We start from the raw sequence: 26,644 nt of genomic DNA on the forward strand, positions 1-26,644 counted from the left end.
GAATATCAACATATAGAAGAATAAAGATTGATCCATATCTACCACCATGCTAAAAATTCAAGTCAAATTAAATCAAATACCTCAGCATAAAGCCAGTCACACAGAACGTCATAGAAGAGAAATTAAGAAGTATACTTGAATGCACTAGCACAGAAGACCACTTCCTATTAATGAAATTACTAGCACAGACATTGAGAGAAATAATTATTAATTGGGAACTCCTGAAAATAAAAAGTTTAGTAAAGCAAAGGACACATTCAACAAGACAAAATGACAGCCTACAGTCTGGGAAAAGATCTTCACCAACCCCACATCAGACAGAGGTCTGATCTCCAAAATATACAAAGAACTCAAGAAATTGGTCATCAAAAGAACAAATAATCCAATAAAAAATGGGGTACAGACCTAAACAGTGAGCTCTCATCAGAGGAATTTAAAATGATGAAAGACAACGAAATGTTCCACATCTTTATTCATCAGATAAATGAAAATCAAAACAACACTGAAATTCTATCTGACTCCATGAGAATGGCCATCAAAAATATTGATGACAACCTACGCTGGAGATATTGTGGGGGTAAAGAGAGCACTCCTGCATTGCTGGTGGAAGTGCAAGCTAGTACAGCCTCTTTGGATGTCAGAAAGTTGTTTTCTTAGAAAATTAGAAAAGAACATTCTTGAAGACACAGTAATACCACTTCGGGGTATAAAAGGATGCTCAATTGCACCAAAAGGATATATGTTCAAGAATGTTCATAGCAGCATTGGTGTCATAGCCAGAACCTGGAAACTGATGTAGGTGGGTCTTCTATCTATCTGTTGCTTTTATTGGTTAATTGATAAAGAAACTGCTTGGCTTGATAGGTCAGAACATAGGTGGGTGGAGTAGACAGAAGAGAATGCTGGGAAGAAGGGAAGTGAGGCAGACGCTATAGCTCTCCTATCCAAGATGGACACAGGTTAAGATCCTTCCTGGTAAGCAACCACCTCGTGGTGCTACATAGATTATTAGAAATGGGTTCATCAAGATGTGAGAATTAGCCAGTAAGTGACTAGAGCTAATGGGCCAAGCAGTGTTTAAAAGAATATAGTTTCTGTGTAATTATTTTGGGTAAAGGTAGCCATGTGGGAGCTGGGTGGTGGGAAATGGTCAGAAGCTCCTTCTACAGGAAACAACCTCAATGCCCCTCGACGGAAGAATGGATAAGTAAAATGTGATTCATTTATAAAATGGAGGACTGCATAGCACAAAAAAAGTAACAACAACTTGAAATTTGCAGGCTAATGGATTGATCAGAAACATTATTTTTAGTGAGGTAACCCAGACCTAGAAAGACAAACATAATTATAAATACTCACTCATAAGTAATTTTAAAACATAAAGCAAGGAAAACCAGCCTAAAAATCACAATCCCAGTGAACCTAGACAATAATGAGGAACCTAAGAGACACATACATATAGATCTAATCTATATGACTGGAGGAGGAGGAGCGCAGGACCCTTGTTCCATTCTACCACCTGGCTAGCTTACACCCAAAATAACAAGACAGAAATTACATTAATTTAATTACTGCCTGGCCCATTATATCAAGCCTCTTCTTGGCCAACTCTCACATCTTGATCCAACCCATTTCTTTTACCATGAGGTCATGGTTTACCAGGAAAGATTCATCATGTCTGACTCTAGCAACTTTGTGGCTGCTAAAAAGCTAGCAGAAATGGTATGTCTAACATTTTGATATTGGAGAAGGTGGAGCCAACATCCAGAGAAGCTACAACCAAGTTGCTTAATATTTTAAATGCTGTTCAAGACAGCAAAGCATTAAAGACAAGGCAATAGGACAGATTCAGACATAAAAGACATCTAAAATGGGTCATATTGTTAGATAAAGTTGTAGGCTTGTGAGAGAGAAGAAAAAGACTATAGAAAGTCATAAAGTTAATGCTTTAATAAAAGGGTAAAGTCTTTAAAGAGACAGAGTACAGATAGTCATAGATAAAAAAAGAAAAATAAGCCTCATTTAAAAATGGAAAATTCACATAGTCTGGTTTTTATATATTATAGTGTTTTCTTTAATTTTTTTTAACTGTAAAGGAGCTAAGTACAGAGGCACATCTCATTGTGTGGACTGCTAAGGTAAACCAGGATGTATATTATAAAGGCATCTTGACTTCAGAATTTGGGTCTAAGGATATGATGATTTGGAAAAGAGGTTCTTCTTTTGTTTTCACAGAAGATGCGACCTTGTGGATTGCTTCTACACCAATATGATATGAAAGACCACGCCCTCCTGAAATCTTGCTATGAACATCCTCAAAAACTTACTTTGCTCAACTGCCGACTGATTAAACCTAGCATACAGGATATACTTTGAAAGACTTGATTAACAGCACCCCCTATCCACAAAGCAGTTTGGAGGAAAAAAATTACAGCCGTATTCCCAAATATTGTTTATAAATGTTCTTTTACATTTAATGGGGGATATGATATAGATATGAATAATTTGCATTGGTGTAAATCTTGATTTATTGATACAAGTCTAAGGTCAATTTTATTATATGTATTTCTGCTCTTGATTAAGGTATTGTGATTATGTAGTTCATTTAAAAATATGTATAATTAGGAAATACAGTTTGTTAATGGATAATCATCAATAATAGTCAAGCTTATAGTCATGTTAGTTAGATTTTCTGGATATAGAGAGATATTTCAGGTAGATAGGCATTCTTCATATCTTTCAAAGACTACAGAATATGGCTTTTAAAATGTTTTAATAACTTAGGGCTTTTCATGACAATGAGACACGTCTGCTCCTGGCAGCACCAATCTACTTCAAGAGGAAGATAGGCATTGAAGAGGTTCCTTATAGAGTTGGTTATCCATTTGGGCAAGAAACTGCTCTTGCCTGGAATGGTACATAAACTGGACACAAAGAACCCACAGAGAGAGGACTGCTGAACTTTCCTAAAGGTAAGTTGATCCTTCAGAGTTCCTGCTAAATCAGAGTCTGCAAGACATTCTGTACGACACAGAAGAATGTGAATGAACTGTCTTTGAAATTTCCTGCTTAATAGAAAAGTCTGCTGGATACTATGTGCCTGAACGCCGAAGATGGATGCCCCAACAATACAGAAAAACTTTGGGCGACTGTCCATGCAGCGAGATGTCTCTGTTATTTCTAGAGTTTTCGAAGTTGCTTATTTCTCATTTACTTAGGCAATATTATATCCTTCTGGAGTCTTTGATGGAGTTGAAGACTCAATAGCTATAGTTATAATTTTCCTTTGTTATGATAAAAGACAAAATAGATATAAATATTGTAACTGTAATTCTTGCTTAATAACTGTTTTGTTATATGTAATTTTTCTATGTTAAAGTGAAGGCCTTTCACTTTGTTTAAACAGTAAATGGGAAATGGTGTAGGTGGTCCTTCTATATTTGTGTTGCTTTCATTGGTTGAATGATAAATTGCCTTGGCCTTTTGATAGGGCAGCTTTTTAGGTAAGAGGGGAGACAGAACTGAATGATGGGAAGAAGAGCAGAGTAAGGCAGACGCCATGGTTCTCCTTCCCAAGACGAATGCTGGTTAGACTCATGCTGGTAATCCACAGTAAAGTGGGAATGCACAATAATGGAGATGGGTTAAACTAATATGAGAGAGTCGGCCAATAACATTCTAGATAATGGGTCAGTCAGTAATTAAATTAATACAACTTCTTCGTGGTTATTTCGGTCGTTAAGCTATCCGGGTGGCTGACCACAGCCTGATCCTTCATACTACACATGAAAAGTAGAAAAAGACAAGATCTCCTGAGTAAATTGGGAACATCGGGATCTTGGGAGAGGGGTAATCGAGAGGGGAGATGCAGGGGCAGGAGAAGAAAAAAATGTAGAGGTCAAAAAAGATCAAAAAAATTTAAAAAGAGGCTTGTACTCAGGGTGTGTTACCTGGAAGTTGGTCTCTGCTTATCAGCAGCACCTGGGGAACTCAGGCTGCCCAGTGGAAAGAAATACAGTTTACTCACCCCTGGTGACTCTAAGGCAGCTGTTAGAACCATTGGACACCACCTCCACTTGCATGGGGACTCTCTTGCAGTCCATTTTCACAATTCATTCCTTGTCCCCAGCCCCAAAGGAGAGATGAGTGCTCTCTAGGATGAGTTCTTATCTCAGACTTGATTTGGTAAGCAGGAGATGGCTACCCTAATTCAAATGCCACCAGGCCTTCCATGTTTCCTTCCAACCATTGTGATAACCTGACAGCTTGGAGTAGAGCTGGTGGTAGATGTCTCCTGGGCAGGACATACAGGTAAGCATTAGGGTCTATATTCCAGGGAGTGAAGAAGCATCTCGTGTCTAGAGTCTGGAGGTCTCATTTGCTGTGAGTCCAGTGAGATTGCCTTGCTCAGCCTCTGCTGAGGGCCTGCTGGGGTCATTATCCCAGGAAAGTGGGCCATGATTTCATTTCTAGCAGGTCTGGTTTCTCTGTGTGTTCAGGGCCTCAACTAAGTTTATTTGTTCCCAGGTTCTGAATGAGGAAGACAGAATTAGTGTAAGTGAGTATCTAGAACACATAACCCTTTGGTCATTGCCTTCTGTGTCTTTCTGCACCCGACTGGAGCCTAATGTCTATGATCTTCTATAGACAAAACCTTTCTTACATGTCTGGATTGAAAATGATGCTTTGAACCCTTTTAGCTTGAGGTTGTTCTCTGGGGCCTCTGGTGGGGAGGGGAAGTGTGTGGTAATCGAACTGGCTTATTTTAGGCTAACCATGAGTACTTTTTTCTCTCAAGGAAATTCACAGCCTTCATGTCACCAAAGGGCTCTATGACTGTTGGAAGGAAAAAGATATTGGTGTCTTCTACATCCTTTCTTCTACAGGGGACGAAATTGATGATCACAGAACCAGTGACTTAAATCTGTCTAAGATCCCACTGAGGTACAGCTGATGCCTCTGGCCACACATCTGGTCTCTCATGGCCTTGCTGGGTCATTCTCTTTTCTCCAGTCTTCTGAGCTCTGTGTGTTCCCGTTGGATGATGCTGGGGCTGGGACAGCTCTGCAACCTTTGCAGGCCTCAAGCTGCTGGCTTCAGAAGCCAAAGCTTGAAGGCACACGTTCTTCTGGTGTCTGCTCTTCCCTGGGGCTCTTGTTAGACTCTGTGTTTGTGTTTATGCCCTTGTTTATTAAGACTGGAATTTTCTCCCCCACATTTGGTGCATTCTGGCGCTCACTGGACATGGCTGTCACAGGCACATTCTCGTCAGACTCTGTGAGCTACTTATTCCTTGGTATGTGATTCACATTAATTTGACATAAGGCTCACCATCCCGTGATCATCTGGGTACTTGACAACACCAGGCTTTGTTCTGTTCATAGCTCTAGTGACAGGTGAGCTACTTAGCATTGTGGCATTAACATTTTAAGACCCAATCATGAGACATCACTTCCCATTGTCTGTCTCTGCTGTCTTATTTTAAAGTCAGATGATACAATGTGGACTCTTGGTGACAGATGGGCACTAGTAGAAGTGACATTTTGTGTGTATGCATGTTTGTTCATGAGCACACAAATTCTAAGGTATATGTATGTGTATGCATGTGGAGTCCAAAGAGTAACATGGGGCATTGTTCCTCAGGACCTGCCTGCTCTGCTTGTTGAAATATGGTGTCTCACTCATGAGGTTGTCTGACCAGTGAGCCCTGGAGAGCCACCACTGTCTGTCCGTGGCGTTGGACTTAAAGGCCTGTGCCACCATGCCTTTCCTTTCCATAGGTCTTGGGATTAAAGTGGCTTTCCCCACCTCATCTAGAGGTTCTGAATTCTAGATTCTTTGGCTCCAGACTGCAGGAGGCAAGAATGAGAGACTCGCCTGTTTGGATATTTGTTGATGGCCCTGCATAGGCCTGAAGGGGAGCTTGAGTTCCCTGTCCTGATGAGGCATGTATATCCAAAGATAGGGCCCCTCTAACCCACCCCTTTTAGCAATACAACCAGCTTTGTAGGGGAGTGCAGAGTGATCTCAGGAAGCCTCTGGTATGAGAATCACATCAGCACAAGCCTGAGGGGAGCCATCAGCTCACAGCAGGTCCAGCGAGAGCATCCAACTGCAGTAGGACTAGCACAGTAGGGCTGGTAGGAACAGAAAAAGAGGATGAAATGCCTAAGGAATAGTCTGAGCTTCTCTAAAGATTCCAAACCATGTATAAGTCAAGAGAAATTGGGACAACCAGGCAACCAGAAGCAGTGTGAGGAAGAAAATAAAACAAGACAAAAAAAATCAAGATAAAATAACTGATTGAAATGGATCTATGAATTAGAAAAATTCCTCAGAATATAGAACTAATCCCACAAAACAAAGCAAAAAAGTAGAAATCATGAAGATGATGATGATGATGATGATGATGATGATGATGATGATGATGATCCTATAAAACAGCACTATCCTGGCCGAGATCATTGGAGGGAAGACAAGCAAAAAAAATGAATCAACAAAGTGTAATTAAGAAGCCAAACTGTTTTCAATTATTTAATTAATTAATTAAAATAAAGAAAACAATCTTTTTTTAATTTACATTCCATTCCTAGTTCACTCTCCTTCTTCTCCTCCTCTTCTTTTTACCTAACCACCACACCTGCCCCCCATCTAATCTTCAGAGATCGTAAAACACATTGCTTTGGGAAAGGTCTAAGGTCCTTCCTTCTATATATAGGCTGAGCAAGGTATCCATCCAAAGAGAATAGGTTCCAAAAGAGCCAGTAAAAGCAGTAGGGATAGATCCTGGTGTCATTGCCAGTTGCCCTGCAGTGTGACCCAGCCATACAACTGTCACAATCAGAGGGACTAGTTTGGACCTATGCTGGTTGCTTCCCTGTCTGGCTGGAGTTGGTGAGCTCCCATTAGCTCAGGTAGACTGTTTTAATGGGTGTCCCCATTATGGTTTGACCTCTTGCACATATTCTCACTCCTCCCACTCTTCAGTTGGAATTTGGGAGCTCAATCCAGTGCTGCGGTGCAGGTCTCTTCCTCTGTTTCCATCAGCTGCTTGATGAGGATTCTATGGTGATATTTAAGATATTCATCAGTCTGACTACAGGGCTAGGCAAGTTTGGACACTCGCTTGCTTATGGTCTTACCTGGGGTCATTCTTGAGGATTTTTTGGAATTTCTCTAGTACCAGGTTTCTTGCTAGCCCCATAATGGCTCCCTCCACCAAAATATCTCCTTCCTTGCTCTCCATCTCTGTCCCTCCTCCATCTCAACTATCTCGTTCAGTCAAGTTCTCCTTCCCCTCCCCTTGTCTTCATCTTCCCCTTCTGTTCTCCCTACACTTCCTACCTCCATGCTCCCAGTTTTTCATAGCTGTTAATATATATTTTACATGAATTTTTACATAAATTTTATCAAGCAACACATACATATGTTTATATTATAATAGTGTAAACATAAAATGAGACTTTCATATTCACATATTTTTATTAAAGGCTGTTTACTATTTCCCCTATATACATTATATATATACACACACATACACATATTCTACATATATACTATATATAAGAGTATACTTGAGATTATATGTATATATATAGTGTTAGACTTTAAACCAGTGGAAAAATCCAGCAGCATCTTTAGCAGGAAAACTGAACCAGTGACAAAGAAAGAGAGGATTTCCTTAGCATTAAATTCACCTGCAATCCCAACCCTAGAATGTGACAAAGGAAGACTTGTACACTTAGCGGAGCAAATTAAAGGACTACCATTAAATAATAATAACACCATAAGGAACATCTTCACCCAGCTAAGAAGAAATTAGAGCAAGACGTCACACCAAGAGGAAGTTAAACACCCTGAAGCAGGCAGAGGACAAATTAAGAAGCTCACACTGAATTTACAAGAATTAATGTCATGCAAGACATGTTCTTGGACATTAGCTCGTGACCAGTGAGTGCCTTAGTCTGTACAGTCCTTGCCTAGTATTCACGACGTTCTGGGTTTGATCCCAGCACCATGTAAGTTGGGTGTGATAGTACACACTGGGAATGCCGGCACTAAGGAGGTGGAAGCAGGAAGAGCAATAGCTCAAGATTATCCTTAGCTGCAAATTGGAGGTCAGCCTGGGCTACCCGAGGAGCTGTCTTTAAAAACCAAAAATTTCCAGGTGACAAATCACAAACACAGTTAAGGAGAAGGCCCTAGGGGAAGGCATAGCAAGCACAGATGGGGAAAATGAACCAAGGAACAAAGAAGGGAGGATGAATGTGTCTCTCCTTTAGACTTTAGTGTACTTTTCCAACATCATTGTCCTGTTCCTGGTGTGTCCTTACACAGTGACAACTCCCTCCTAGCGTGAGCAGTTGCACCATTGATATCCATGAGCCCTGGGACATACACAACTGTTTCTTTTTAGAATTTTGTGGGCTGTCCTTTGCCACAAACTTGTTCTTCAAAAATAGATGGACAGCTTAAAAAATTCTCAATAGAAGAAAGAGATGTGTGGTGGGCAAGGGTATAAAAGATAATAAGAGCCTCATGGGGCACAGGAAGAAATGGGGTGTGCCTGAGCTGACACACAGGAACAGCTCTGAGCTATACCATGTGGCAGGTGGGGCAGGACTCAACCAGGAACCACCCAGGGACTCTAGCTCCAGGCCAGAATTGCAACTGCTCTGCACCATGTCATGTGCTGAACCACTCCAGAAGGCTTGGTTCTATTGAGGCCTCAAACAATTTTCTATCTGGGTAGTTTGAGAAGCCTGCTCTTACTTCTTTGACTAAAACTGCATTAAAGGAAGCAGCAAAGCTACAAGGAGCCAAGGCAATGGGAACTCGGCAGCCTGGGCTTGAGTTTAGTTTTCACTACGTCACCTCTGTGCTTTTCTACTTATTCTATACTCCCATGGGCTGACATCCTAAAGGCTGTACAATAGGTTCTCTTATGCACAGATTCAAAGTCGGTTTTATCTTGTAAGGATTGCAGGCTGCTTGTTTGTCCCAAATGCTGGGCTATCTTAGCCATGAAATAACCACACAGAAATTATATTAATTAAAACACTGCTTGGCCATTAGCTCTAACTTCTTATTGGCTAACTCTTACATATTAGTTTAAACCATCTCCATTAATCTCTGTATTGCCACGTGACAGTGGCTTACCAGAGATTCTAACCAGCATTCATCTCAGACGGAGGATCCATGGCTTCTCTTTGACTTTGCTTTCTTACTCCCAGCATTCAGTTCTGTCTACTGTGCCTACCTAAGTTGTGCCCTTTCAAAAGGTTAAGGAAGTTTCTTTATTCCTTAACCAATGAAAACAACACACAAAGAGAAGGAACTCCTACACCAGGTTTAGGCCAATGGAAATGGTGGTGAGTTTGAGGGAGGACACAGATCAGCATTCTTAACCTCTTCAACTACCTCCTATGTTGTTCCAGGTGGGTGGTAGCTCCCAAAAGGCTGCAGCTTCTTTCTGGAAGTTTCTTCCACAGTCATGACCACAGCTCCAGCTCTACTCTTGAAATTTCTGCCAACCACAAGGGCCTTGTTCAGCATCCAGATCAGTCTTGGTAGTGCCTGAGCACTGCAGTGTTTCTGTTGTTTTCATTAGCTGGGGAAGTCTGGGCTCCCAAGGTTTCAAAGGTGTGCCTCCTAGACTATCCCCCTGCCTGAAGACACTGGCCTGCCTCCAGAAATGGCTGTGGAGTGGTGAGGGCCATTGCTCAAGTGTTAGGGCACTTTTCTCTTATACACAAAATGCTGGGTTAGATCCCCCACACTGCATGGACCAGGTAATGTCCCAGCACTCAGGAGGTAGAGGCAGGAGCCTCCACCATGCAGTTCAGTAGTTTTCAGCCTTCCCAGTTATGTGACCTATGATATACTCCCTCACACTGTGCCATCCGGTCCTGAAAAAATTTCCTTGTTACTTCACAAATGAAAATTTACTACTGAAATGAATTATAGTATAAATATCTGTGTTTTTAATCAGCTTGGTTATGAACCTAGTTAGAGAATCCCAGAAATAGTAAATTCAAGGACAATGTGAAATAACATGAGAACTTGTCTGAAACCCAAAACCAAACCAAAAATGTTCCCTCCTCTACCCAAAGACAGAGACATCCCCGTCAGGTACCCTCAGGCCCTCTGACACAGGATAAATGGGGTGATTTTCTCTAGTGCCCTCTGGCTTCACTGCTCTGAGACTCAGACACCTCCCACACAATTGGTTGTGTCCAAGACCCAGATTCTTCTGCTCCTCAGTGACCACAGAATGGCAGGACAGTTGTCCTCTGTAGGGTTGCCTTAAGAGAATGACATGGGGGAAAGATTGGTCAAGGTTTTCCATAAGGCCTAAATGTTGTTTCTGTCGCTGGTTGCATCAATTCTGACCTATGCTTGGTGTCCACAGGGAGTCACTGGGGTTCCATGGAGACATATTACAGCCTGCCATTTTCCACTGCATGGTGAACATTCCCGACGATCTAGAGGGAAGAGAGCAGAGATGCCAAAGCCTAAGTTCTCCAGGGACACCTGCCCCAGGATTTGGGGGGCAGATGCCAGAGAAGTCGCCATTCGGGATCTTATTATCTGTTACTGCTTCATTTGCCTTTCCCTGCATACAACACTGAAGGGTGAAGCTACCTGTGGCCGCCAAGAGAACAGGCAACATGCCCACAGGACGCTACCTGATCTCCTTCACCATCAGTACTGCCATCAGGAGCTGCACTGTGGCCCAACTGCCAATGGGCAAGGGGTTGACATCCTCAGGGCATTGACCCATGGCTTCCACCTGTGTCTTCAGGCAGGTGGATAGTATAGGAGTCACCCCTTTGACACTTGGGCACCCAGACATTCACAGCTAATGACAACAACAGAAACATTGCAGTGTTCAGGCAGTACCAAGACTGTTCTGGATGCTGAAGAAGCCCCTTGTGATTGGTCGAAATATCAAGAGTAGAACTGGAGCTGTGGTCATGACTGTGGATGAAACTTCCAGAAGGAAGCTGCATCGTTTTGGGAGCCAACACTCGCCTGGAGGCACATAGGAAAGAGTTGAAGAGGTTAAGAATCCTGATCTGTGTCCTACTTCAAATTCACCATCATATCCAGTGGCCTCAACCTGGTGTGGTAGTTCCTTATGTTTTAGTGTTGCTTTCATTGGTTAATTAATAAACTGCATGGCCTGATAGGTTAGAACATAGGTGGGTGGAGTAAACAGAACAGAATGCTGAGAGGAAGAGGAAGTGAGCACAGATGCCATGCCACTGCTCTCCAGGGCAGATGCAATGAAGCTCCAACCCAAGATGGACATAGGCTAGAATCTTCCTGGTATGCGCAAGTGGTGCTACACACATTAATAAAAATCGGCCAAGCAGTGTTTATATGCATACAGTTTGTGTATCGTTATTATGGGTCATAAGCTAGCCAGGCGGTCAAAAGCTGGGTTGTAGGATTGCAGCCCCTCAGCTCCTTACAACAGAGGATCTATACATGTTTTTCTTTGGGTTCACCTTATTCCTTAGCTCTTATAGGCTCGCAAACTATATGCTCAGTGTCCTTTGATATTGGCTAGAATCCACTAATGAGTGAGTACACACCATATTCATCTTTTTGGGTCTGGGTTACCTCACTCAGGATAGTGTTTTCTATTTCTATCCATTTGCATGAAAAATCATGATGTCATTTTCTTGTACCACCGAGTAATACTCGTGTGTGTGTGTGTGTGTGTGTGTGTGTGTGTGTGTATGTGTGTGTGTGTGTGTGCGTTCGTGCGCCATACCTTCTTTATCCATTCTTCCATTGATTGGGTATCTCTTGGGTATATTTCCAAGAGTGGAATTGCTGGATCCTGTGGTAGGTTGACTCCCAGTTTTCTGATAAACCACCACACTGATTTTCAAAGTGGTTGCATGACTTTTTTTACATTTGCTATCTTAGTTTGCTTCATGTTGTTGGATAAAATACCCAAGGCTGAATAATTTATAAGAAGAAATTTGGTTCAATTGCAGGTTTTGGAGGGTCAAAACCTATATTGGTTGAACCCCATATGCTTGGCCTATCACGTGATCCTCTGGCCCTATCAGTAGCAGGAGTTCTTGGGAGGGAGATCACATGGCGATGAGGAAGCAGTAGAGTCAGTTGAGAGCCTGGACTACCTTTATATCAACCTGCTCTCCAGATGAGCAGTGTAGTCCCTGTATCCTTCCCTAAGGCACTGTTGACAACACTACCATGCTGAGTTTTGGGTGGGTGAAACCACAGCACTGGCCTTGACATCTCCCATCTGTCATTATTTCCAGGTTTGTTAAAAAGCTTGCTGTAGACTGAATTGACCTTATCGGCTGCTATGGTAATGTGCATCTTAATATCCTCAGCTGGCCCCTGTGTTAAAGGGTGGGTCTCCAGCCCATGGTGCTTTGGGTAGTAGGGGGGACCTATAAGAAATGGAGACTAGAGGGAAGATTTCCATAGGCATGCTGCCCTGGAGTGAGACACTGAGAGCCCAATCTGTCCTCTTCTCTCTCATATCTGGACTGTGAGGTGAAGGGCTTGTCATGTGCTGCCACCACAAGGGGCTACCTCACCACAGGCACAAAACAGTGAACACAATCAATCAGAACTAAAAGCCTTTAAAATGGAAACTAAAGTAAATCCCTTCTCTTTACCCTTGACTATCTCTGGAAATTGTTAGAGTAACAAACACTTACACCCTTACGTCTGCATATTTCCTTGTGCCCAGAGCTTCATAATAAAAATAGTTAAAAAGAAAAACCAAAAAGGCACAAACCTATTAATAGGTTATCTTGCTATGTTGTTTATCCAATCAGTTTTGTCCTCCTCAAATAACCATAATGTTTGTTCCTCTCCCTCAAATATTTGAATCTTGTGTTTCTTTGTCTTATCTTATTGCTTAGGCTAGGAATGCAGTCTCATCCTGGCCAATCTCAGGTTCAGAGGCCACTTTGAGTTGTCATCGCTGGGGAGGCCTCTTTAATTCTGCCATTAAATTCAGTGCTTCCCTTCGATGTTTCTTTGTGTTCCTTGCGTTGGACAGCTTTCATAATTCCATGTCAGTTTTTACTAGGAAATGATGTGTAGTTCCGTAAAAGTGTGTATTCAACATTCACAGAGACGGTCATGCAGTTTTCCTCCCTAACCTATTAACAGCGTGGAATTATTAACAGATTTCCAGATAGTAAACCACACTTACTTTCATGAGAAAAAGCCTTGCTTCCTCAGGGTATGTTGGACTTTCAGTTCTTTTCTGAATCATTTTTGCTGTTTTGTACAGAATCACTTCTCAACCACATTCCTAATTATATGGTTGATGTATGAAGTCAGGAATATTCTGAAAACTCTTGGAACATCCTGGATACATGATGTGGAAAGTTCCAGATCTTCATAAATGAAATGGCTTATTGAAAAGTAATAAAACACCAAGACAAAAAGGCAACCTACTGACTGGGAGAAGATCTTCACCAACCCCGCAACAGAAAAAGGTCTGATCTCCAAAATATATAGAGAACTCAGGAAAGTAGACTTTAAAATGCTAATTAACCCAATTAAAGAATGGGGCACTGAACTGAACAGAGAATTCTCAGCAGAGGAAGTTCAAATGGCCAAAAGACACTTAAGGTCATGCTCAACCTCCTTAGCAATCAGGGAAATGCAAATCAAAACAACTTTGAGATATCATCTTACACCTGTCAGAATGGCTAAAATAAAAATCTCCAATGATAGCCTTTGCTGGAGAGGCTGTGGAGGAAGCGGTTCCCTCATCCATTGCTGGTGGGAATGCAGACTTGTGCAACCACTGTGGAAATCAGTTTGCTCTTTTCTCAGGAAATTCGGGATCAACCTACCCCTGGACCCAGCAATACCACTCCTGGGAATATACCCAAGAGATGCCCTATCATATGACAAGAGCATTTGTTCAACCATGTTCATAGCAGTATTATTTGTAATAGCCAGAACCTGGAAACAACCTAGATGCCCCTCAATGGAAAATGGATGAAGAAAGTGTGGAATATCTACACATTAGAGTACTACGCTGCGGTGAAAAACAATGATTTCTCGAATTTTGCATGCAAATGATTGGAAATAGAAAACACTATCCTGAGTGAGGTAACCCAGACCCAAAGAGATGAATATGGGATGTACTCACTCATAATTGGTTTCTAGCCATAAATAAGGGTCACGGAGTCTACAATTGGTGATCCCAAAGAAGCTAAGTAAGAAGTTGAACCAAAGGAAAAACATATAGTTATCCTCTTGGCTATGGGAAGTAGACAAAGTTGCCGGGGAGAAAATTGGAATCTTGTTGGTGGGGTGGGAAGGGGGTAAGGGGAGATGGGGAGAGAAAAGGGAGAAGGGGAGAATGGGCGGAAACTTGGGGAAAAAGGAACATTGGGATAAAGGAAGGTAGGATAGGGGAGCACGGAAGCACAATTCTTAGGTAAGGGAGCCGCCTTAGGGTTGGCAAGAGACTTGAACCTAGAGTGGCTCCCAGGAGCCCAAGTCGATGTCCCCAGTTAGTTCCTTGGGCAGCTGAGGATAGGGAACCAGAAATGACCCTAGCCTATGGAAATACTGACGAATATCTTGCATATCATCATAGAACCTTCATCTGGTGATGGATGGAGATAGAGGCAGAGACCAACACTGGAGCACTGGACTGAGCTCCCAAGGTCCCAGTGAGGAGCAGAAGGAGGGAGAACATGAGCAAAGATGTTGGGACCACGAGGGGTGCACCCACCCATTGAGACAGTGGAGCTGATCTACTGGGAGCTCACCAAGGCCAGCTGGACTGTGACTGAAAAAGCATGGGTTAAAACTGGACTCTCTGAACATGGCGAACAATGAGGGCTGATGAGACGCCAAGGACAATGGCACGGGGTTTTGAGCCTATGCAATGTGCTGGCTTTGTGGGAGCCTAGCCAGTTTGGATGTTCACCTTCCTAGATATGGACAGAGGGGGGAGGACCTAGGACTTACCACAGGGCAGGGAACCCTGACTGCTCTTTGGACTTGAGAGGGAGGGGGAGGGGTGTGGGAGGAGGGGGAGAAGGAGGGGAGAAGGGAGAGAAGGGTGGGAGGAGGGGGAGGGAAATGGGAGGCTGGGAGGAGTTGGAAACTTGTTTATTTTCTTCCTATTCTCATTAAAAAAATTAAAAAAAAGAAAAAAAAAGAAAAGTAATAAAATGAAAAAGCAGAATTGTGAGGTAGATCTGAAGCTAGTGGATGATCTCTCCGAAATTAATCTGCTTGCTGCCTTTATAGGCATTACTTCTTTCATTCAATCCCCAGGAGTCTAAACAAAGTTCAGGGACAGGGAGAACTGCAGGTCCCATTTTCTCATCCTGGTGGATGACAGATACATCAGAAAGACAACATTCATAATTGTCACTTGATTGGCAACTTTGAGAAGAAGTATGTAGTAACCCTGGGTGTGGAGGTTCACCCTTGTGTTCCATATCAACAGAGGAGCTATCAAGTTTGATCTGTGAGACACAGCTGGCCAGGAGAAGTTTGGGGCCTGCATGATGGCCACTGCCACCAAGCCTAGTATTCCATTATAATGTTTGCTGTGGGAACAAGATTTACTTGTGAAAACAAACCTAATTGGCATAGATAATGGGTATATGTGAGTGAAAATATCCCCATTGTGTTGTGTTGCTACAATATGTCTATTCAAGAGGAAAATGAACGCATAATGTCATGTCTTCCATTTAAAGAAAAATCTTAAGTTCAGAGACATTTCTGCTTAAGTAAGGACAAATTTGAAAAGCCCTTTTTCTTGCAAGCCAAAAAGCTCACTGGAGATTCTAAGTTGGAGTTTGTTGCCATGCCTGCTCTTGCCCCACCTCATGTGAGCTGGTTATGGACCAGCTTTGGCAGCACAGTGCACCTATGATTTAGAGGTTGCTCAAATGTCTTCCCTCCAGGATGAGGATGATGACCTGTGAGAAAGTGGGGATGGACGCCTGCATCCTCAGAGGTCCAGCTTTGCCGCCCAGTGTCCTGTGATGTCCCTGTGTGCCAGCTCACATAGCTATGTAGAATGTGTGATTTTCTTGGATGCTGAAGGAGACGAATGGGCTCCAGAGTAAATGTGGAAGTTAGAACAAACCTTAGCTTTGTTTAGATTGAAATAAACTATGTGGAATACAGATGTTTACTTCCTGAACTTCAATGATAAGGCTGTGTGGTCACAATGAAATATTCAGTGGTGAGATCTTGTTTGTTATTCTCATCCCTATTCCCATTTTTTTAGAAACATAAAAACGTTTAAAATAATCCTAAAAAAATTGAAAAAGTCTGGTCTCTATTGGTGAAATATGTCTTTAATCCCAGTACTCAAAAAAAAAAAGGGGGTAGATCTCTGTGAGGTCGAGGCCTGTCTGGTCTACAGTGTGAGTGCCAGGACAGCCAAGGTAAATGGTGAGAGCCTGTCCCCTAAATAAATAAAGAAAGAAATAGGAGAAAAGTAAGCTATGATATGGAGGCGGTTTTAGCTGTGTTGAATCGAAATTTGAATGTGTTAATGCTAAAACGGTTTCTATCATTTTGATAAAAGGTTATAGGAACTCAAATCTCAGAAGCAGAAATCACAATACCTAAGTTTCTGGGTGATACTTTCTGTCTCCAAATAGGATGAAAGGAAATCAAAAAGGAAGATACTGTGGGTATTTTTACTCAGAATTTTACCAGAAGAGAACCCCAACATTTGATTTCTCAGCAACATCTTCCTAAAGGAAAGGAGTTCATAATGTATTTAGAATGCTTCTGGTTCGTTCCAGGCCTGTTGTGTTTTATGTGTCTGGTCATATGTTTGTTCCCCATGCAAGTGGATGTGGTTTCCCATGGTTCTAACAGCTGTCTTAGAGTCACCAGGGATGATTAAACTATATTTCTTTCTACTGGGCAGCCTGAGTTTCCCAGGTGGCCCTGATAAGCAGAGAACCACCTTCTAGGTACCACACCTTGAGTACAGACCTTTTTAAAATTTTTATTGATTTTTATTGACCTCTACATTTTACTCTTCTCCTGTCCCTGCCTCTCCCCTCTCATTCATCCCTCTCCCAATGTCCTCAGGTTCTCAAATTACTCAGAAGATCTTGTCTTTTTCTACTTTTCGTGTGTAGTATGAAGGATCGGGCTGTGTCCAGCCACCTGGCTAGCTTAAACCTCAAAATAACAATGAAGAAATTTTATTAATTTAATTACTGCATGACCATTATCTAGCCTGTTATTGGATAACTCTCACATATTAGTTTAACCCATCTCCATTATTGTGTTTTGCCACTTTACTGTGACTTACCAGCATGAGTCTACCCAGCGTCCATATTGGGAAGGAGAACCACAGCGTCTGCCTGACTCTGCTCTTCTTCCCATCATTCAGTTCTGTTTTACCTCTTACCTAAAATGCAGCCCTATCAAAATTCCAAGGCAGTTTCTTTATTCAACCTATGTAAGCAACACAAATATAGTAGGACCTCCTAAACCAATTCCCCTTTTCTGTTGAAACAAAAATGAAAGGCTTTCACGTTAACATATTAAAATTACATATAACAAAACAGTTATCAAGCAAGAATTACAGTTACAATATTTATATCTATTTTATCTTTTAATATAACAAAGTAAAATGATAACTATATCTATTCTTCAAGTCCATCAAAGACTCCAGAAGGATATAGTATTGCCTAAGTAAACGAGAAATAAGCAACTTCCAAAACTCTAGAAATGACAGAGACAACTCGCTGCCTGGACAGTCACGCAAAGTTTTTCTGTACTGTTGGAGCATCCACCTTTGGCCTTCAGGCCCGTAGTATCCAGCAGAGTTTTCCATGAAGCAGGAAATTTCAAAGACAGTTCATTCACTTTCTTCTGTGTTCTGCAGAATGTCTCCCAGACTCTTTCATGAATCAGGAACGCTGAAGGATCATCTCACCTTTAAGCAAGTTCACCAGTCCTCTCTCTGTGGGTTCTTTGTATCCAGTTTATGCACCAGTTCAGGCAAGAGCAGTTTCTTGCCGAAATGGATAACCAACTCTATAAGGAGCCTCTTCAATGCCCATCTTCCTCTTGAAGTAGATTGGTGCTGCCAGGAGTAGACTTGTTTCATTTTGTCATGCAAAGTCCTAAGCTATTAAAACATATTAAATGCCATATTTTGTAGTCTTTGAAAGATATGAAGAATGCCTATCTACCTGTAATATTGCTATATATCTAGAAAATCTAATGAACAGATCTATAAGCTTAATTATTATTGATGATTATCCATTAACAACCTATATTTCCTAATTATACATATTTTTAAATAAACTGCATAATCACAATACCTTAATCAAGAGCAGAAATATACATATACATTTGATAAAATTGACCTTAGACTTGTATCAATAAATCAAGATTTACACCAATGCAGATTATTCATATCTATATCATATTCCACTTTAAATGTAAAAGAACATTTATAAACAATATTTGGTAATATGGGCATAGTTTTTTTTTCTCCAAACTGCTTTGTGCTGTATCTGGTGCTCTTAATCAAGTCTTTCATATTATATCCTGTATGCTAGGTTTATCTCAGTAGGCAGATGAGCAAAGTAAGTTTTTGAGGGTGTTCATAGCAAGCTTACAAAAGGACGTGGTCTATCATACTGTATTGGTCTAGAAGCAATCCACAGGATCACATATTCTGTGAAAACAAAAGAAGGACCTCTTTTTCAAAGCATCATATCCTTAGTCCCAAATTCTGAAGTCAAGATGTCTTTATAATATACATCCTGGTTCATCTTAGACGCCCACAGAATGAGATGTGCATCAGTACTTATCACCTTTACATTAAAAAAAATTCAAGGAAAACCCAATAATATATAGAATTCCGACTCTCTGTGAATTTTCCTTTTTTATGTGGCTTATTTTTTTAATCTATGACTATTGTACTCTATCTCTTAAAGATTTTACCCTTTTTTTTAAGTCACTAACCAAAATGATCAATGGGCCATTTTTATTATTTCACCCTAACTCATTTTTCTTAACAATTTTCCCTCCAAATCTTCAATTTGATTTTTTTAAGAATGATATTTTTTATTGAGAAAAGGAGGAAAAGAAAGAATAGAGAAAATAAGATGAAAGGATCAACTAGAATCCTCAAGTCCAAAGAAATAGAATGTTTTCTTGGTAAGTTTTCTTCTCTGCTTCCTTGGGAAGGTGTATTAAAATGAGATGGAAATAAACACAACTGTATCTCCACCCCCATTTTTTTTCCTTTTTCCTTACAATTCCATGTAGTGAATTCTCTTTAAAAAGAAATTAAAGGTCTGTTAATCCCCCACAAAAAAAGACTTTACCCTTTTATTAAAGCATTAACTTTATGACTTTCTATATTCTTTTTCTTCTCTCTCCCAAGCCTACGACTTTATCTAACACTATGACCAATTTAGAGGTCTTTATGTCTGAATCTCTTCTATTGCCTTGTCTTTAATTTTCTCCTGTCTTTTTTTTTAGATATAACATTTTTATTACATAAGTATGAAGTAACTATTCGAGTATAAACTGCTTACAATAATAAATTTGGAAGCTGAACTGAGCAACCCCATAGTTCTTAGTGGGTGTAAATATAACTTTGCATAATTTTCCAAAGTTAATCATCATCAAATATAGAATAAAAAATATCATAAGCTTGTTTACAAAAGTTAAATTTCCTTCATTTGTGGAAATTGTTTTTACTTTTGATTATTTCTGTTAATATCTTTATATCTCAAACTGAACATGTTCCTCATTTTGATTCTTCAAGAGAAAACTTCTTCCAACTATTCAGAAGAATGTAATTTTTGTTATGTTTAATCCACTGTAAATATGATTGTGTGGTCCTATAAAACAGTTTTTTAATGAAGTTATCTCAGTTGGTGAATTTTTATACTTAATCTAATTTATCAATATTTTGCCATCAAACATATCCAAATAAATATTGGAACATAGTATGTGCATGAGCATACACTCTGCGCATACACAAAAATACAGGCGCATACACACACATTATCCTCCAATATATATTACATGCATAAAAACAAAAAAATAAAATCCAACACTTCAAAACTGACAGTTTTCTAATTGAACTTGATCCCCCAGAAGAGACTTATCCTTTTCTTCTCTGCCCAAAATAAAATTTCTTCTTAGAGGAAGAAATAAATAGCCCATTTTTCTTTGAATTGAAGAGAGAAAACTTGTCCTAGGGAAATTCCCAGGAATCCACAAGGATGACCAAAGTTAAGACTCCTAGCAATAGTGGAGAGGGTGAGTGAAGTAGATTCCACTGTAGTCAGATTGGTGACTATCCTAACTACCATCATAGAGCCTGCATACAGTAATTGATAGAACCAGATGCAGAGATCCACAACCAAGCACCAGACCGAGCTCCCAGAATCCAGTCAAAGAGAGACAGAAGGGTTTATAGTATAAGCAAGAGAGGGGAGAAGGAAGTCTACAGAGAGAGCTGAACCAAGGTTGTGAGAATTGTGAACTCTAGACCTGCAGTTGTGGAGTCTCCATGTAACTGAACTAGGCCTTCTGCATGCGGAAGAAAGTTGTGTTGCTTGGCCTATCGCAGGAGCTCTTGGCAGAGGGACCAGAATCTCTCCCTGATGCATGAACTAGCTTATTGGAGCCCATTCCCTATGGTGGAATGCCATGCTCAGCCTTACGATGGGAGGAGGAATGGGCTTGGCCCTGCTTCAACTGAATATGCCAGGTTTTATTGATTCCCCCATGGGAAACCTTATACTTTGGGAGGGGCCAGTGAGTGGGCTGAGGGGAGGCAACAAGGGGGCAGAGGATTGGTTGGAATATAAAATGAAATTTAAAAAAGTGTAATAAAGAACATCCTTTAACTACCAATTTCAGTCCTTTTTACCATGTGGAAGGAAATATGCATATGGATTTCAAAGATCGTCTTGCAAAGGTTACTGATATTTACCATTAGAAAAATAGGTATTTCGTATATATATGAGACAACCTTTCCTTGGTAAGATCTGGCCGTTCCTGGAACTAACTCTACTATCTGTGTAGACCAGACTGGCCTCAAATTCAGAGATTTATCTTCCTATGCCTCCTATATGTTTTATTAAAGGCACGTGCCACCATACCCTGCTGTGATGAATATTTTGTAAATGAAATTTGCTGTGTCATGTGGTAAATATATTTCTCTATGTTTGAATATTTTCACATGATTTCTATAGTGGCTTCATCACTTACTATCCCACTGACAGTGAATGAAAGTTCCCCATCCTTATCAGCATGTGTTGTCAATTGTTTCTTTTGCTCTTTCTCATACTGGCTGGTGGGAAAAGAATTCTCAAGCAGTTTTAAATTGAAATTTCATGAGTATAAGTGATACATAACACTTTTTTGAGATATATTTTTAGTTGTTTCTTTCTCAAAAATTCTCTGTTCAGATCCATTCCTCTTTTTTGAGTATACCACTGGGCGTAATTGAAGATTCTCTACCATCTTGAAGAGCATTTAGAATGTTAAGCAGCTTGGTTGCAGCTGCTCTAGATTCTGGCTCCACCTCTCTCCAATTTCAAAATGGTGGATGTACTATTTCTGCAGCTCTGGAGCCTTCACGGAGTCACCAAAGTCAGACACGCTAAATCTTTCCTAATAAGCCACGACCTCGTGGTAAACAGACATTAAATGAAATGGGTTAGATCAAGATGTGAGAGTAGGCCAAAAAGAGGCTAGATATAATGGGCCAGACAGTAATTTAATTAATTTCTGTGTGGTTATTTCGGCTATAAGCTAGCCAGGCAGTAGAATGGAACAAGGGGCCCGCGCTCCTCCTACCTCAGTCATGTAGATTAGATCGATATGTGTATCTCTTAGGGTCTAGATTTTCTGGGATTGTGATTCTTAGGCTGGTTTTCTTTGCATTAAATTTAAAAATGATTTATGAGTGAGTACATATTATGTTTGTGTTGCTGGGTCTGGGTTACCTCCTTAAAAATGATGTTTCCTGATCAATCCATTAGCCTGCAAATTTCTTTTTTTTTTCCATTTTTTTATTGAGAAAAGGAGAAAAAAAAACAAGTTTCCACCTCTTCCCAGCCTCCCATTTCCCTCCCCTTCCTCCCACCCTTCTCCCCTTACTCCCACCCTTCTCCCCCTCCTCCCACCCTTCTCCCCCTCCCCCCACTCCTCTCCCCATCCCTCTCCAGTCCAAAGAGCAGTCAGGGTTCCCTGCCCTGTGGTAAGTCCTAGGTCCTCCCCTCTCCATCGATTTCTAGGAAGGTGAACATCCAAACTGGCTAGGCTCCCACAAAGCCAGGTCATTACATAGGTTCAAAACCCCGTGCCCTTGTCTTTGGCTTCTCATCAGCCCTCATTGTTCGCCATGCTCAGAGAGTCCAGTTTTATCCCATGCTTTTTCAGTCACAGTCCAGCTGGCCTTGGTGAGCTCCCAATAGATCAGCTCCACTGTCTCAGTTGGTGGGTGCACCCCTCGTGGTCCCGACTTCTTTGCTCATGTTCTCCCTCCTTCTGCTCCTCATTGGGACCTTGGGCGCTCAGTCCATTGCTCCAGTGTGGGTCTCTGTCTCTATCTCCATTCATCACCAGATGAAGGTTCTATGGTGATATGCAAGATATTCGTCAGTATTGCTATAGGATAGGGTCATTTCAGGTTCCCTATCCTCAACTGCCCAAGGAACTAACTGGGGACCTTGGCTTGGGCATCTGGGAGCCACTCTAGGTTCAAGTCTCTTGCCAACTCTAAGGTGGCTCCCTTAACTAAGAATTGTGCTTCCATGCTCCCCTATCCAACCTTCCTTTATCCCAATCCTCCTTTTTCCCCAAGTTCCCTTCATTCTCCCCTTCTCCCTTTATTCTCCCCATCTCCCCTTACCACCATCCCACCCCACCCCCAAGATCTGTCAGAATGGCTAAAATAAAAAAACTCCAATGATAGCCTTTACTCGAGAGGCTGTGGAGGAAGGGGTACCCTCATCCATTGCTGGGGGGAATGCAATCTTGTGCAACCACTTTGGAAATCGGTGTTTCGGTTTCTCAGGAAATTCGGGATCAACCTACCCCTGGACCCAGCAATACCACTCCTGGGAATATACCCAAGAGATGCCCGATCATATGACAATAGCATTTGTTCAACTATGTTCATAGCAGAATTATTTGGAATAGCCAGAACCTGGAAACAACCTAGATGCCCTTCAAAGGAAGAATGGATGAAGAAAGTATGGAATATATACACACTAGAGTACTACGCTGCGGTAAAAAACAATGACTTCTCAAATTTTGCATGCAAATGGATGGAAATAGAAAACACTATCCTGAGTGAGGTAACCCAGACCCAGAAAGATGAATATGGGATGTACTCACTCATAATTGGTTTCTAGCCATAAACAAGGGTCACGGAGTCTACAATTGGTGATACCAAAGAAGCTAAGTAAGAAGGTGAACCAAAGGAAAAACATATAGTTGTCCTCTTGGCTATGGGAAGTAGACAAAATGGCCGGGGAGAAAATAGCCTGCAAATTTCAAGCTTTTGTTACGTTTCTCTGCTATGCAGTACTCCATTTTGTAAATGTATCACATTTTCCTCATCCATTCTTCGGTCGAAAGGCATTTAAGTTGTTTCCAGGTTCTGGCTATGACAAACAATGCTGCTATGAACATACATAAGCACATGTCCTTTGGGTGCGATTGAGCATCCTCTGGATATATACCCAAAAGTACTGCATCTTCAAGAACGTTCTTTTCTAATTTTCTAAGAAAACACACACCGACGTCCAAAGGGGCTGTACTAGCTTGCACTCCCAACAGCAATGCAGGAGTGTTCCCTATACTCCACAACCTCTCCAGCATAAGTTGTCATCAGTATTTTTGGTCTTGGCCATTCTCACAGGATTTAGATAGAATTTCAGAGATGTTTTAATTTGCATTTATCTGATGACTAAGGATGTTGAGCATTTCCCTGTCTTTCAACATTTTAGATTCCTCTGATGAGAGTTCTCTGTTTAGGTCTGTACCCCATTTTTTAAATTGGATTATTTGTTCTTTTGATGACCAATTTCTTGAGTTCTTTGTAGATTTTGGAGATCAGACCTCTGTCTGATGTGGAGTTGGTGAAGATCTTTTCCCAGCCTGTAGGCTGTCCTTTTGTCTTGTTGAATGTGTACTTTGCTTTACTAAACTTTTATTTTCCGGAGTTCTCATTTATTAATTTTTTCTCACAATGTCTATGCTAGTAAGGTCATTTATAGGAAGTGGTCTCCTGTGCCAGGCATTCAAGGATACTTCCCAATTTCTCTTCTATGATGTTCAGTGTGACTGGTTTTATATTGAGGTATTTGATCCAATTTGATTTGAGTTTTATGCATAGTGGTAGATATGAATCAATTTTATTCTTCTACATGTTCATATCCAGTTATGTCAGTATCATTTCTTTAATTTTATTTTTTATTTAAATCTTTTTTATTGAGAAAATGAGAAAAATAAAGCAAGTTTCCACCTCCTCCAACCTCCCATTTCCCTCCCCCTCCTCCCACCCTTCTCCCCCTCTTCCCACCCTTCTCCCCCTCCCCCCACTCCTTTCCCCCTCCCTCTCCAGTCCAAAGAGCAGTCAGGGTTCCCTGCCCTGTGGTAAGTCCTGGGTCCTCCCCCCTCCATCCATATCTAGGAAGGTGAATATCCAAACTGGCTAGGCTCCTGCAAAGCCAGCACATTACGTAGGATCAAAACCCCTTGCCATTGTCCTTGGCGTCTCATCAGCTCTCTTTGTTCGCCATGTTCAGAGAGTCCAGTTTTATCCCATGCTTTTTCAGTCACAGTCCAGCTGGCCTTGGTGAGCTCCCAATAGATCAGCTCCACTGTCTCAGTGGGTGGGTGTACCCCTCGTGGTCCCGACTTCTTTGCTCATGTTCTCCCTCCTTCTGCTCCTCATTGGGACCTTGGGAGCTCAGTCCAGTGCTCCTGTGTGGGTCTCTGTCTCTATCTCTATCCATCACCAGATGAAGGTTCTATGGTGATATGCAAGATATTCGTCAGTATTGCTCTAGGATAGGGTCATTTCAGGTTCCCTATCCCCAGCTGCCCAAGGAATTAACTGGGGACCTCGGCTTGGGCACCTGGGAGCCATTCTAGGTACAAGTCTCTTGCCAACCCTAAGGTGGCTCCCTTAACTAAGAATTGTGCTTCCATGCTCCCCTATCCAACCTTCCTTTATCCCAATCCTCCTTTTTCCCCAAGTTCCCCCTTTCCTCCCCTTCTCCAGTTTCTCTCCCCATCTCCCCTTACCCCCATCCCACCCACCCCCAAGATCTCAATTTTCTCCCCGGCAACTTTGTCTAATTCCCATAGCCAAGAGGATAACTGTATGTTTTTCCTTTGGTTCACCTTCTTGCTTAGCCTCTTTAGGATCACCAATTGTAGACTCCGTGTCCCTTATTTATGGCTAGAAACCATTTATGAGTGAGTACATCGCATATTCATCTTTTTGGGTCTGGGTTACCTCACTCAGAATAGTGTTTTCTATTTCCATCCATTTGCATGCAAAATTCGTGAAGTCAATGTTTTTTCCGCAGCGTAGTACTCTAATGTGTAGATATTCCACACTTTCTTCACCCATTCTTCCATTGAGGGGCATCTAGGTTGTTTCCAGGTTCTGGCTATTACAAATAATACTGCTATGAACATGGTTGAACAAATGCTCTTGTCATATGATAGGGCATCTCTTGGGTACATTCCCAGGAGTGGTATTGCTGGGTCCAGGGGTAGGTTGATCCCGAATTTCCTGAGATACCGAAACACTAATTTCCAAAGTGGTTGCACTAGATTGCATTCCCCCCAGCAATGGATGAGAGTACCCCTTCATCCACAACCTCTCCAGCAAAGGCTATCATTGGAGTTTTTTATGTTAGCCATTCTGACAGGTGTAAGATGATATCTCAAAGTTGTTTTGATTTGCATTTCCCTGAGTGCTAAGGAGGTTGAGCATGACCTTAAGTGTCTTTTGGCCATTTGAACTTCCTTTGCTGAGAATTCTCTGTTCAGTTCAGTGCCACATTTTTTAATTGGGTTAATTAGCATTTTGAAGTCTAGTTTCCTGGGTTCTCTATATATTTTGGAGATCAGACCTTTGTCTGTTGCGGGGTTGGTGAAAATCGTCTCCCAGTCAGTAGGTTGGCTTTTTGTCTTGGTGTTTTATTACTTTTCAATTAGCTACTTCATTCATGAAGATCTGGAACTTTCCACATCATGTATCCAAGATGTTTCAAGAGTTTTCAGAATATTCTTGCCTTCAACATAAACCATATGATTAGGAATGTGGTTGAGAAGAGATTCTGTACAAAACAGCAAAAATGATTCAGAAAAGAACTGAAAGTCCAACATACCCTGAGGAAGCAAGGCTTTTTCTCATGAAAGTAAGTGTGGTTTACTATCTGGAAATCTGTTAATAATTCCACTCTGTTAATAGGTTAGGGGGGAAAACTGCATGACTGTCTCTGTGAATGTTGAATACACACTTTTACAGAACTACACATCATTTCCTAGTAAAAACTGACATGGAATTATGAAAGCTGCCCAATGCAAGGAACAAAAAAAAAAAAGTAAAACACCAAAGGGA

At 41.3% G+C, this 26,644-nt stretch overlaps 1 pseudogene; it reads left to right on the top strand.

The window, feature by feature from the left end:
• Positions 1-4,287: 4,287 nt before the first annotated feature.
• LOC121460422 lies at positions 4,288-15,968 on the top strand (annotated as a pseudogene).
• The last annotated feature ends 10,676 nt before the right edge of the window (positions 15,969-26,644 follow it).

The sequence above is a fragment of the Microtus oregoni genome, unplaced genomic scaffold (assembly GCF_018167655.1).
Source record: "Microtus oregoni isolate MIOR12 unplaced genomic scaffold, Mior012 000000F_ref0000247, whole genome shotgun sequence".
Lineage (NCBI taxonomy): Eukaryota > Metazoa > Chordata > Mammalia > Rodentia > Cricetidae > Microtus > Microtus oregoni.